We start from the raw sequence: 9,309 nt of genomic DNA, 5'->3' as shown, positions 1-9,309 counted from the left end.
AAAGAACCTACAAAAACAAACCCAAAACAATTAAGAAAATGGTCATAGGAACATACATTCACCTTAAACGTGAATGGATTAAATGCTCCAACCAAAAGACATAGACTGGCTGAATGAATACAAAAACAAGACCTGTTTGTATGCTGTCTACAAGAGACCCACTTCAGACCTAGCGACACATACAGACTGAAAGTGAAGGGATGGAAAAAGATATTCCATGCAAATTGAAATCAAAAGAAAGCTGGAGTAGCAATACTCATATCAGATAAAATCGACTTTAAAATAAAGATTGTTACAAGAGACAAGGAAGGACACTACGTAATGATCAAGGGGTCAATCCAAGAAGGAGATATAACAATTATAAATATTTATGCACCCAACATAGGAGCACCTCAATATATAAGGTAAATGCGAATAGCTATAGAAGGGGAAATTGACAGTAACACAATAATAGTGGGAGACTTTAACACCCCACTTACCCCAATGGACTGATCATCCAGACAGAAAATAAATAAACACAGGCTTTAAATGACACAATAGACCAGATAGAGTTAATTGATATTTATAGGACATTCCACCCAAAAGTGGCAGAATACACTTTCCTCTGAAGTGCACATGGAACATTCTCCACAATAGATCACATTTTGGGTCACAAATCAAGCCTTGGTAAATTTAAGAAAACTGAAATCATATCAAGCAACTTTTCGGACCACAATGCTATGAGATTATAAATCAATTACAGAAAAAAAGTGTAAAAAGCACAAACACATGGAGGCTAAACAGTGTGCTGCTAAATGACCAAGAGATCACTGAAGAAACCAAAGAGGAAATTTAAAAATGCATAGAAAGAAATGACAATGAAAACATGATGACCCAAAACCTATGGGACACAGCAGAAGCAGTTCTAAGAGGGACGTTCATAGCAATTCAGTCCCACCTCAAGAAACAAGAAAAATCTCATAAACAATCTAACCTTACAGCAACTAGAGAAAGAAGAAGAAGAACAACAACAAAAAACCTGAAGTTAGTAGAAGGAAATAAATCATGGAGATCAGAGCAGAAATAAATGAAATAGAAATGAAGAAACAATAGCAAAGATCAATAAAACTAAAAGTTGGTTATTTGAGAAGATAAACAACACTGATAAACCTTTAGCCAGATTAATCTAGAAAAAAAAGAGAGGATGCAAGTCAATAAAATTAGAAGTGAAAAAGGAGAAATTACAACTGACACTGCAGAAACACCAAGGAGCATAAGAGACTACTACCAGCAACTCTATGTCAATAAAATGGACAACCTGGAAGAAATGGACAAGTTCTTAGAAATGTACAACCTTCCAAGACTGAACCAGGAAGAATTAGAAAATATAAACAGGCCAGTCACAAGTATTGAAATTGAAACTGTAATTAAAAATCTTTCAACAAAAGTCTAAGACCAGATGGTTTCACAGGTGGATTCTGTCAAACATTTAGCGAAGAGCTAACACCCATCCTTCTCAAACTTCCAAAAAATTACATAGGAAGGAACACTCCCAAGCTCATTCTATGAGGTCACCATCACCCTGATACCAAAGCTAGACAAAGATAGCACAAAAAAAGAAAATTACAGACCAATATCACTGATGAACATAGATGCAAAAATCCTCAACAAAATACTAGCAAACAGAGTGCAACAACACATTAAAAGGATCATACACCATGATCATGTGTGAGTTATCCCAGGAATGCAAGGATTCTTCAATATATGCAAATCAATCAATGTGATAAATGATATTAACAAAGAATAAAAACCATATGATCATCTCAATAGATGCAGAAAAACCTTTTGACAAAATTCAACACCCATTTATGATAAAAACTATGCAGAAAATGGGCAGAGAGGGAACCTACCTCAACATAATAAAGACCATGTATGACAGACCCACAGCAAACATCATTCTCAATGGTGAAAAACTGAAAGCATTTCCACTAAGATCAGGAACAGGACAAGGGTGTTCACTCTCACCACTCTTATTCAACATAGTTATGGAAGTCCTAGCCATGGCAATCAGAGAAGAAAAAGAAATAAAATGAATCCAAATTGGAAGAGAAGAAGTAAAACTATCACTGTTTGCAGATGACATGATACTATACATAAATAATCCTAAAGAAGTCACCAAAAACTACCAGAGCTAATCAATGAATTTGGTAAAGTTGCAGGATACAAAATTAATGCACAGAAATCTCTTGCATTCCTATACACTAACAACAAAAGATCAGAAAGAAAAATTAAGGAAACAATCGCATTCACCATTTCAACAAAAAGAATAAAATACCTCAGAATTAACCTACATAAGGAGGCAAAAGACCTGTACTCAGAAAACTATAAGACACTGATGAAATAAATGAAAGATGACACAAACAGATGGAGAAATATACCATGTTCTTGGATTGGAAGAATCAATCTTGTGAAAATAACTACTACCCAAAGCAATCTACAGATACAATGCAATCCCTATCAAATTACCAATGGCATTTTTCACAGAGCTAAAACAAAAAATCTTAAAATTTGTATGGAAACACAGAAGACCCTGAATAGCCAAAGCAATCTTTAGAAAGAAAAACGAGCTAGAGGAATTAGGCTCCCTGACTTCAAACTGTACTGCAAAGCTACAGTAATCAAGGCAGTATGGTACTGGCCCCAAAACAGAAATATAGATCAATGGAACAGGGTAGAAAGCCCAGAGATGAACCCACGCACCTGTGGTCACTAACACCATACACAAAAATAAACTCAAATGGATTAAAGATCTAAATGTAAGACTGGACACTATAAAACTCTTATAGGAAAACATAGCAAAAACTCTCTGACATAAATCACCACAAGATCTTTTTTGACCTACCTCCTAGAGTAATGAAAATAAAAGCAAAAATAAACAAGTGGGACCTAATGAAACTTAAAAGCTTTTGCACAGTAAAGGCAACCATAAACAAGACGGAAAGACAATCCCCAGAATGGGAGAAAATATTTGCAAACAAATCAACAGACAAAAGATTAATCTCCAAAATATACAAACAGTTCATGCAGCTCAATATCAAAAAAACAAACAACCCAATCGAAAAATGGGCAGAAGACCTAAATAGACATTTCTCCAAAGAAGACATACAGATGATCAAGAGGCACATGAAAAGATGCTCAACATCACTAATTATTAGAGAAATGCAAATCAAAACTATAATGAGGTATCACCTCACACTGGTCAGAATGGCCATCATCAAAAAATCTAGAAACAATAAATGCTGGAGAGGGTGTGGAGAAAAGGGAACCCTCTTGTACTGTTGGTGGAAATGTAAATTGATACAGCCTCTGTGGAGAACAGTATGGAGGTTCCTTAAATAACTAAAAATAGAACTACCATATGACCTAGCAATCCCACTACTGGGCATAAACCCTGAGAAAACCATAATTTAAAAGGCCACACGTATCCCAGTGTTCATTGCAGCACTATTTACAATAGCCAGGATGTAGAAACAACTTAAACGTCCATCAACAAATAATGGATAAAGAAGATGTGGTACATATATACAATGGAATATTACTCAGCCATAAAAAGGAACGAAATTGGGTCATTTGTAGAGATGTGGATGGACCTATAGTCTGTCATACAGAGTGAAGTAAGTCCAAAAGAGAAAAACAAACATTGTATATTAATGCATATATGTGGAATCTAGAAAAATGGTACAAATGAACCTATTTCCAGGGCAGGAATATAGACTCAGATGTAGAGAACAGATTTGTGAACACAGAGGGGGAAGGGGAGGCTGGGACAAATTGGGAGATTAGGATTGACGTATATACACTACCATGTGTAAAATAAATAGCTATTGGGAACCTGCTATAAAGCACAGGAAGCTCAGCTCGGTGCTCTGTGATGACCTAGAGGGATGGGATGGGGGGTGGGGTGGGAGGGAGGTCCAAGAGGGAGGGGATATATGTATATGTCTAGCTTATTCACTTCATTGTACAGCAGAAACCAACACAAAATTGTAAAGCAATTATATTCCAATTTAAAAAAATGAAGTGTAATATACATGTAGAAGATGCCTATGTCATAAATGTATGTATTTCTACAAACGGAACCCTCTGTGTGACCAGCACCCAGATCAAGAAATAGCGTATCACCAGCTCCCAAGTCACACCTTTCCATCTTATCACTCAACCCACCAAGGTAATTTTTTTTTGCAGTACACGGGCCTCTCACTGCTATGGCCTCTCCCGTTGCAGAGCACAGACTCCGGACGCGCAGGCTCAGAGGCCATGGCTCATGGGCCCAGCTGTTCTGCGGCATGTGGGACCTTCCCGGACCGGGGCACGAACGCGTGTCCCTTGCATCGGCAGGCGGACTCTCAACCACTGCGCCACCAGGGAAGCCCGGTAACCAATCTTCTGATACCATAGATTAGTTTTACCTGTTTTTTAGTCCCTTATATAAGTGGAGTCATAGTATGCTGCCTTTGTGTCTGGCTTCTTTTGTGCAACGTTATGTTAGTGGATTCACCTATACTATTTTATACAATTGTAGATCATCAATTCTCATTGCTTTAGTGTATTTTATTGTGTGAATATACTGGAATCTATTTATCCTATGATTGATGGGCATTTGGGTAGTTTCCAGAAGTCTATTATGAACAGTGCTGCCATGAGTATTCTAATACATGTCTTTAGTGAAATATATACATTTATGTTGAATATATACTTCACAGTAGAATTGATAAACCATTGAATATGTGCATGTTTCACTTTAGTAGAAAAATGCCACACCATTTTCAAAAGTGGTTGCAATGGTTTTCACTCCCACCAGCAGAGTTGGAGAGTTTCACTTGCTCCATATACACGCTGAATTTTATCGATTTTCCTGCATCTATTGAGATGACCATTTGATCATCACATTTTTTCCATTGATCTATTAATGTGGTGAATTACACTTATAATTTTTTTCTAATGAAAAAGGAACCTTTCATTACTGGGATAAATCCAACTTGGTCAAGATGTACAAACTGTACATTGCTTGATTCTGTGTGGTATTATTTTGTGTAAGTTTTTTTTACCTCTGTCTTCATTGGTGAGGTTGGCCTATATTTTTTATTTGATAATGATCCTAGTTCCCTGAAAGTTTATGAAGGCTAAGGTAAACTCTTGACACCCTCCATATCTAACAATCTTTGACTCCCCGATTTGCAAACCTGCACATTTGATTTCCTCCTTGTTCTCATGACAAGGGCTTAGCTCATGCATTCCCCAGGCAGAGGAATGAAGCATGGCTCCTACAGTAATCCTCCCGGGAATCTTCGGTGATGTGTGCCTGTCTGCTAAAGCCCCCAGATTAGATGAGTCTCACACACTCACAAGGAATGGATGGAGAGCATGATTGTAGGGGCAGAGGAAGAAAGCCTCTGTGTTCATGAACCTGAGGCCCACTCTGCTGTGTAGGCATGGGATGTCTCTAGCACACCTCCACTTTGTTGCTGGAGGCTCCTCTCCTGGCCCCCTGGCCCCACCCTCTCTCTGGTGTTGGTGCAGGATGGAGAGCTCCTGGACCACAAGGCTCCAACTTGCCCACCCCTCCCTGAGTCACTAACCACAAGGCTTCCACACAGGAAATTGGTGAAAATGAGAATTCATGCCTCTTGAACCCAGGCAGTACAGACCTTTTTCAATGTTTCATCTCTGAGAGAACTTATTCTGCAAAAGCTTCCAGAACAGCACCCCTGGGAGTTTGATGGGAAATGGGATATCTACATGATCTCAAAGAATCTCTGACAAATGGCTTATTAAGTAAAGGGAAAAATAGCAACTTTACTACTGGTGGACATTTGAATGAAGTGAACAAGGTTGATATCGCCAACGCTGGACTAATGGACATCATGTGTCCCCTGAGAAGGACTCATCATTTCTGTGGTGTTCCTGCCAAAAATGTTTAACCTGAACCTAATCACAAGAAAACATCAGGCAAATCCAAATTGAGGGACATTCTGAAAAATAACTGGTCTGTATTCTTTTAAAAATGTCAATGTCTTAAAAAACAGAGAGGCAGAGGCACAGTTTCCAACCAAAGGAGGGTAAAAGGACTTGACAGTACAATCCTTGCATGACCCTGGGTTGGATCCTGAACCAGGGGATGAAAAGGTACTATAAAGGTCATTACTGTGACAATTGGTGAGATTGTAAAATAGACTTCTTAGAGAGTAGTACTGTGTTAATGTTAAATTTCTTGATAACAGTACTACAGTGACGTAAGAGAATGTCCTTGTTTTTAAGAAATTCACACTGAAGGGTTTAGGGATGAAGAAACATGATGCCAAAATTTTCAGCTGATTTAGAAAAAAAATATGTATATATCACATATATAGAGAGAGAAAGAGCAAGTGTGTCAAAATGTTAACACTTGGTGAATCTTGGAGAAGAATATAGCAATTCTTTGTATATTCTTGCAACCTTTCTTTTCTGGGTATTATTTCGAAACAATAAGCTAAAAAATATTTACTTCCATGCCTAGCAAATGGAAAACCACGAAGGTAAAATGATAAGGATCGCCTTGGTGGTTAATATAAAGTGTAGTTATTAACACATACTTGGTGCTAGATGTCTTCAGAGGAAATTGCTTATCTTCTTAACCTTTTGAGAAAGGGATCATCACCCGACATGTACAGGTGAAAATGATGAGGGCTACAGAGCTGAAATAAAACACTCAAGCAAATCGCTGAGTGGGATTTCACTCAGGTCTGTGTGACTCCAAAGCCTTCAGGTGCCACAAATTCCCTGGGATGTGACCCTGACAAAAACTGACCAGAAGAGAAGGTGACACTTATGTCCTCTTTGTTGTAAGCTGTTGGGTCTAATTCATCCTGCCTTTTCTAAGACCTACCTCTTGCTGCCTGCCTTGGAAGTAGTGAGTGGAGACCAAAAAAAAAAAAGAGCAAGATGTGAGTTGAGTCTGGTGAGGAAGACAGTCCAAAGAACACGAGGGTGGATGTGGACAAGATCTACAGTGAGAAGCAAGGGTTTCTGGCAGCCCAGAGGAGAAGGAAGTTGATTCTGACTGCCCTGATGGCTTTGGGTAGCTTACTCTATTTCTGATGAGGATTGATGGATGTGAGAGAAGGGGCACTGGTGTCCAAGTGGACAGTATAACCTGGATTGGTACCAGTTCTGCCTCTTAGGAGCCGTGCAGATCTTGGAAAAGTTGGCTAAAATACCTGCAGGGTTGATCTGAGAGTTGGATTTAGTGTAAGTGAAATGCTGGTGTGACTGGTTCAGTATCTCTTTTAGGAGCTGGTTTGGCCTTTTGGGGTCTGGGAGTAGCTAAAAAGAAAACAGAGGTTGGTGGAGATCATATTGATGTTACTGTGTCTTTGGTCATCAAGGAAACTAGAATAGAGGTGTCCCCAGCCTGGTTCCAAAGTGGATATTCTGAACCAAGCTTTAATACAGGAAAAAAACAAAAGAGGAATAATGCATTATTTCATAAACTCCTCTTATATGCAGGGAACAGGAATGAATGGTATCAGGAGAGAAAAAGAGAAGCATCTTAACACTCTACCTTCACCCTTAACTTGGGAGTACTTTTCCTGGGGCAGGGGAGGAAGTCCTCCTAGCTTCCCTTTGAGAGTTCTCCATATGCCCATGAGCTGCAAAGCATCCTGTCTTTGCCAAACATCCTGGTCCCTAGGTTCCTCCCACAGAATTTGGAATCAGTAAAACAGACAATACCCATAGGTACAGAGATGCAAAGGTGCCCACCCTAAGACAACACAGCCTGAGCACAGGTTTCACCAGCGATGGAAATGTCCACTGCCTGAGGGCTAGTGCTCAGTCTTGGAGCAGTCTGAACCTCAGTCTCAACCTGAAGCTTAAAAGAGGAGCCCAGGGCACTCCCATAACCCCACCAAGGGCGAAATATATAAGCTATGGCTGACTCATGAGGGGTACTCACAAAATGGAGATATTATTAAGTGAAGTCAGAATATGCCACCCCAAAATATGCTACTTTGGTATAAGGATTATTTTCAGTTAAAGGCAACTGAGAATCAATCAATACAGGAAGAGTTCTCTGCCCTTCCCTCGTATACCAAAATCAGGGCATACATTTCCCTTTGAGAAAGGTGCCCACTCTGTACCAGAAAAAGAAAAGTGCCTCTTATTATCAAAGATAAGAAGTTGACACCAAGTTTAGTTTGCATAAACAGACCTTATTAAAATAGCTCTTATCTTCTATTAGTTCTCTCACATATTTCCTTGTCACTTTACCACAATTTATCATCCTTTGAAGCCCAAACCTCCTTTCCTTTGTTAAAATGGTACATAAGCCCCCAAGTCTAACTGCTTCTTTGAGTTTCACTCCTTTCCTGTGAACACCCATGCACCTAAACATTAATAAAAATTATGCCTTTTCTCCTCTTAATCTGTCTTTTGTTAGTTTAATTTATAGACCTTCAATTACTGAGCCTAAGAGAGTAGAGGAAACTGTTTTTCTCCCCAACATATGCTTAATAATGATAAACTCAGACTTGCCTTGTATACGACTTCTTGTCATGTAGATGCTTTTTGTCATTGGGAGAATTCCAAGTGTGGATTAGTAAATTAATCTACAACTTAATCAGTTACAAAATGGAAACTTATCTGCTTTAAATTTGTCACTGATAGCCACTTTCTATTTCCTAAAACCTTATTATTGAAAAGACAACATATTATTTTTTAAATATTTATTTATTGGCTGCATCGGGTCTTAGTTGCAGCACATGGGATCTTTCATTGCAGCACGCAGGCTTCTCTCTAGTTATGGTGTGCGGGCTCCAGAACGTGTGGCTTATTAGTTGCAGCCAGAGTGCACGGACTCCAGAGTGCATGGGCTCTGTAGTAGTGGCACGCAGCCTCCAGAGCTCATGGGCTCTTTAGTTGTGGCACACAGGCTCTTTAGTTGTGGCACGCAGGCTCTTTAGTTGTGGCGCACAGGCTTATTTGCCCCGTGGCATGTGGGATCTTAGTTCCCTGACCAGGGATCGAACCGGCATCCCCTGCGTTGCAAGACGGATTCTTAACCAATGGACCACAAGGGAAGTCCTGACAACATATCATTATTAAAGAAAACTTTCAAAATAAAGAACAGTCTAATATTTGACTTTAATTCCTGCCTGTTTCATTCTAGAATATGATCACATCCATCCGTGTCTCGGCACAGACAAACGTAGCATATATGCCACCTTAATCTGCTTTTCTAATCATAAAGATTTTTCTGGATTTCTACATAGTTTTCACAATGACTTTTTCCTT

The sequence above is a fragment of the Stenella coeruleoalba genome, assembly GCF_951394435.1.
Source record: "Stenella coeruleoalba genome assembly, chromosome: 10".
Taxonomy (NCBI): Eukaryota; Metazoa; Chordata; class Mammalia; order Artiodactyla; family Delphinidae; genus Stenella; species Stenella coeruleoalba.
The sequence above is the reverse complement of the archived record's forward strand: the minus strand, read 5'-3'. Positions refer to the sequence as shown.